Source organism: Protopterus annectens, chromosome 14.part0, assembly GCF_019279795.1.
Source record: "Protopterus annectens isolate FY-2018-M chromosome 14.part0, PAN1.0, whole genome shotgun sequence".
Classification (NCBI taxonomy): Eukaryota; Metazoa; Chordata; order Ceratodontiformes; family Protopteridae; genus Protopterus; species Protopterus annectens.
In genome coordinates this window covers 985,727,505-985,733,504 of record NC_056748.1, presented here as the reverse complement: position 1 = coordinate 985,733,504, position 6,000 = coordinate 985,727,505, and the positions used below count along the sequence as shown (strand labels likewise).

General features: G+C 41.0%; 1 protein-coding gene across 1 annotated transcript in view; it reads left to right on the top strand.

Moving 5' to 3' along the window:
* Nucleotides 1-6,000, top strand: part of WDFY4 (WDFY family member 4) — a 4,454,583-nt gene that overhangs the window by 2,228,276 nt on the left and 2,220,307 nt on the right. The gene's annotated exons all lie outside the window — the stretch shown is intronic.

The window sequence follows — 6,000 nt, the reverse complement described above, 5'->3', positions numbered from 1 at the left end:
TATGCCAAGATTATAGGAAGCTAAGACCCCAAAACTAATAGTTAAGATAGGAGGAGATGAGATAAAACAGTACTTAATCTGCAGGGAAGTTTCCAGGAACAGATAGTATTCCTGTGGAGGCTAGGAGGGTAGAAATTGAAAACATCCGGAAGATTTTGTCTAGTAGTATTTTAAAAGGAGGGGAAGCACCAGCATCTTAGAAGTAAGCTGTTATGGTTGTACTACCCAAAGTGGGTAAAGACCAATCAGACCCAGTCTCATACAGACGCCTTTCAATTTTTAACCATGATTATAAAGTATTCCTATTCCTACTAGCTAAAATAATTGCAAAGGTGTTGCCAAAATTGAAAAAATATGGATCATTGTCATTTTGTGGATGGGAGGCAAACATTTGACAGCATTACCAGTGGACAGCGGTGGTGGTGGTGCTGCAGTAGCATTGTCGCCTCACAGTAAGACGTTGTCCTGTTCAATTCTCAGCTAGAGCATCTTCTGTGTGGAGACATGCATGAATGGGCGTACCTTCGTTGAAGGTTGTGCATCAGGGCTGGCAACTCGGCACGTAAAAATCTACTGCCAATCATTAGCAGACCGGAGTTCTGCTGTGGCGATCCCTAACCGGGAAAAGCCGAAAGACACAACAACAACAACCAGTGGTAGCAGAATGTAAGAAATACCAATGTTGTTGGTGGGTATTGATGGATAAGCAAGCAAGCATTTGATTGAGTAAGCTGGGATTTTATGAGTAGGGCAGTGGATGCATTTGGATTTCCTAACCCAATAATAAGGTTAATTAGGAGGTTATAGGAAGGATTGGAGGCAATAATTAAAGTGTGAGGGTTCCTCTCCTATAAGTTGTGTTTGAAGGGAAGACAAAGGCAGTGGAGTCCTCTTCCCCCTTTTTTGCTTTATAATTAGAGGCATTGACAAAGAAGGCAGAAATTCAAGGACATAACTGGTATGGTAATGAAGAAAAGTTGGGTTTATTTACAGATGATATTATCTTGTTCTTGATAAATCCAGAAAAAGACTTCTTGGTGCTGTGAAATATTTTGGGACAGTTGCAAGTTTTTTTCAGGATATAAAAGTAGTGAAGATAAAACAAAGGCTATAGCCATAAATTATGTACCTCCTCATGACTTGGTTCAGCAGTACCCTTATTTATGGGACCATACGATGAAGTGTTTAGGAGTATGCATTAAAAAGATTTCTGTTATGGCAGTTTAGGATATGTGGGAAGTGACTTAATAAAAGATAATACAAAAAATGAGAAGGTGGAAGTCCTTGTCTTGGATATGGATAGTAAGATACAAGCAGTGAAAATGTTTTAGACCTTTTAGTATTATATACATGTCCGACTTATTTTTATCAAACAGATGAAACATTGTAGACAATAATTAATAGAGGTGAAGGAGTGTATCTGGGTGGTAAAGAAGGCAAGAAGGACAAGTTGCTCCTCCTAATAAAATAAAGTGGCTTAGGATTACCTGATTTGAAGGGATATTTTTAGAGCTACATAGTTGATGCTTATATACATAATACAAGCAGAATAATTCAAAGTGAAAAGTGATGCTGATGAAAGGGGGTGGTCATTCAAGAAGTAATGAGAGAGTGGAATTTTGGATGCTCAAAATGTAAATTAAAAGTCATGCTGCCAAACGCTAGGAGTCTAAACATGAAACTGCATTCATTGCAAGCATTCTTAACCCTAGATGAAGCTAACATTTGTGCAGTCTCAGAAACCTGGTTCAAGTCTGCGGAGATCATCCCAGCCATACCAGGTTACTCATCCTATCATTCATTCAGACCCCAAGCTGTGGACAGCAAAACAAAAGGGGCTAGAGTTGTAATATATATAAAAGGCATACATGCCTCTAGGCTGGTCAAACAGTACGATGCACAGGAAATACTCCAGGTGCAGTTAATTCACAAGACCCCTATTCAAATCATAGCTAGCTACAGGCCTCCAACTCTGACTCAAGATGCCCACTCCACCTATCTTGACCTCTTCGAATCTATCAAGATTCAGCCCTTTACCCGGATCCTGGGTGACTTGAACTATCCAATCATAGATTGGAAGGAATACTCATGCCAAAACACAAATGCTCAGAGATTCCTTGATTTCGTCAATGCAAATGCCTTGGACCAGTTGATTGACACCCTCACAAGAGGTGCAAATATCTTGGACTTGGTATTAACCAACATGAGTAACCACTGCAGCATAAAAACACAAACACCTTCTCAGACCAAAGAACACACAGGAACACAAAGAAGTAAATGATACTCTTTACTGGTGCATCCGGTACCTTGGCTTACGCCTTCAAGGAATGATTAGTACACCACATGGCACATATTTTATACCTCACTTAATTACATAACTGAAAATCAATTAATAAATTCCCAAGGTGCAAGTACAAAAAAGTTAAGTGACAGTGCATCCCACTGTACGTATTAAATAAATGCTTAGAATTAAAATACATACAATTTAATAAAATTGCCTATACCTCACCCCACATTCATGTTAATGTCCACTGCATCATCCCTACAGTGTCATTATCCCTGGTAAGATCCGACCACAAAGTAGTCACTTTCGAAGTCACCCCCCCCCCCCCCCCACCAGCTAGGGTCAAACAAAAAAAACTTTTCCAAAGCTGATTATAACTGTCTGAGGGAAGGTATAAAGAGCTTTGCAGCCCCCTCCCCCTCCACAGAAACTGAATTGGGACATATGTCCAGACTTGCACCAAAGTACTGTATGCTGCATTGAATCAGGAATACCAGACAGGACGAAATCCTCCTCCTCAAGGAAGAGTAAACCTGTTTGGTGGACATCTACAATAAGTAAACTCTATAATAAAAGGAAAAAATTGCTATCCAGGCCCAAGAAGGAGCAGATGTCTAAATGGAAGCAATCTCTCCTTAGCCTGAACAAGCAAATAAGAGCACTAGTGAAATCCTCCAAAGCAAACTTCGAGTCCAAACTTCCCATATGTACTAAAGACAGTCATAAGAATTTCTTCCCATATGTCTGCAATCTCAAGGGAAGCACCCAGATCTGCTCAGAACTGGTGGTCAAGGACACCACATACACAAACCATGTAGATATAGCCAACCTGCTGGCAAACAGGTTCATTGAAAACTTCACTCCTCTCTCCCCAATCAGTAAAACAGGACATCCCCAGTACCTGCCCCCCTCCCCTTATCTTTAGGGAGCAAATCATCACTGCCCTCTCAAAGGCAAAGAATACAGCCTCCATGGGACCCAATAACATCCCAGGTTGCATCCTACATGAACTCAGGCAGGAACTTGAAGCACCATTAGGCACCCTATTCAGTCAAAGCGTCAGTACCAGCTTCGTCACAGCCGAGTGGAGGACAGCTACTGTCATCCCTTTGCACAAAGGTGGAGCATTAACCCGTCCAGGAAATTATAGACCCATCAGGCTAACTAGCCTGATCTGCAAGGCCTTGGAGTAATTATCATGGACCTCATTAACAAGGACATTGGCAACCTCCAGGCACTTGATGATCTGACACAGTTTGGTTTTGTCAAGGGGAGGTCATGCCTGTTAAATTTGGTCAACTTCTTTGAGACAGTCACCAAGGCCATAAATGAGGGGAAGATGGTGCACACCGCCTACTTTGACCTGGCCAAGGCCTTCGATACAATTCTTCACTCAGGTATAATAGTTAAACTCTCTCAACTAGGGATCAATCCATATGTTACCAGATGGGTAGCAAACTGGCCTACTGATAGAACCCACCTTGTCAAAATAAGGGAAACCACCTCAAGTAGTAGACCCGTAACAAGCAGTATACCCCAGGGATTGGTCTTGGGGCCTCTGCTGTTTGGGATATACTTCTCAGACATGCAGGCCAAATCTAGTGGGCTATGGCTGACAAGTTTGCAGGTGACTGCAATCTGGGTGCTGTCATCAATTCTCCTAGTGATGTGGACATCCTTCATGAGGGTCTCACCCAAACTAATGACTGGTGCCAGAAACATAGCCTCAGACATAAAGCCAAAAAATGCATCATCATCCCTTTTGGAGAGAATGACGTCCCCACAAATTATCACATTGATAATAAGGCACTAAGCATGCAATCAGTCATGAGGGACTTGGGAACCCAGGTTGATAGCAGACTGACTTTTGACCACCATGTTGCCTCTGTTGTACGGGAAGCTTTCTACATGGCCCACCTCATTAGTAAGGTTATTTCATCCAGGCACAAGGTGGTCATAACATCCCCGTATTCTTCCCTTATAAGACTGATTATTGAATACAATGCCTGTTTCAGCATGTACCTCGCAAAGCACATGCAGCAGCTGGAGAGTCCACAGAGATTCCTCACCCGGAGAATCCAGAGCTTCGAACATCTACCCTACACAGATAGACTAAAAGGCCTGTTCCTCTACTCGGTCTCTTACAGACTCCTCAGAGGGGACCTCTGTCTGGCATACAAAGCAATCTCATCTGCAAGTCAAGCTCCACTTAACCTCAACCTGGTCTGTGACATCAGTAGCACTTGTTGACAAGACAGATTTGTGTCCCATGGACACTCCCCCTTTTGTGGAATAGACTACCCCTCCATGTAAAGCAGAGTACTTCATTAAACCTTTTGAAGCACAAGCTGGATAACTTGATGGGGAATAGAAAATACACCCCTGGGATTCCACATATGTCCCTGCTAGACAGTGGCATAATGTGCTGACATGTTGGAACATGAGCTAAATTCTTGGCTAGGCTTGTAAGGACCTCAGGGCCAGTAGCCTAGTACCTTCCTATGATCCTATGCTGATCCTTAAGGAGAATAATAACTACCATACAGAATACTATAGTCATAAAATTGCAGGAAGTATTTTAAGAACTAGGCTAACACATTAATGGAACAGGGGAGTTTTACTGCAGATAAGGGTTCAGAAAATAGGCAAGTGGGGGCTGAAAGCTACCAGAGAAAACTGGCAAAGGAACCACGGTATTGAGAACAAATAACGAGAGGGGAAACGTAGAAGAGTAGAATGAGCCCAAGAAGAAGTTTGGACTGCAGGTTAGGGACTGCCTTTTAAGGATTGATACAGTGTAGGCAAAGAGAAATGGATAGGGGAGTTTTAAGTGAAAGAACTGCTTCGGTAGAGTTTTAGTCAACTCTACAACAGGAGCTGCAGTTAGAAAGAGGATAATTAGTATGGCATATAAAATATTGCATAATATAAGAATCAGTAAGTGGTTAGAAAAGATTGGGAAGAGAGACTGGAAAACAGTTTACAAGGGAACAATAGGAGGACATATGTATGATACTCACGTATTTAACAAAGTTCATAAGGTTTAGGATTTTTGCTTGGAAGTGTTTGCATAGATATTTATATACCCCAAGCAGACTTCAAAGACTTTTTCCTCACTCAGGTAGTCAGGAAATTTTGGTGCTTTGATAGAAAAGAGCGAGGTAACTGAGAGCATGTTTTTAGTGGTGTAATGAGTTTGCAAATTTAAATAAAATCCCTACGGAGTACTCTATAGCAGAAATATTGGGGGAGCAAATGGCTGTAATTAAGGAAATTATTGTTTTGAGCTGGGATACAGGATCTGAATTGCCTGGGCATAATATAGCCTTATAAAGTTTAATTCTATTGGCTACCAAAAAGCAATTACTAGAAAATGGAAATTAAAATCTAAACCAGCTTTATTAGAAGTATTGAATATTGTAAATTAGGTAAAACATGGAGAAGGATCTTTAGTAAAGGGAGGGAGCAAATTACATAGACATAATGTGAGTTTGGGGGAATAATAGTACATTTAGAAAACTATTCAGAAGAAAGAGTGAGGTTTAAGGGAAGGTAGGAATGGAGTGATTTTTTTGTTTTTGTAAAGTTGGAATGAAACACTGTTCTTATAAAGAAAGAAAAAAGTATAATGTGTGTGTAAACTGGAAAAGATCTTAACATGGATTGTTTTGTTTTTTATTAGTGTGTGTGGCAGTGTTTTAAGTGGTATTTTATTA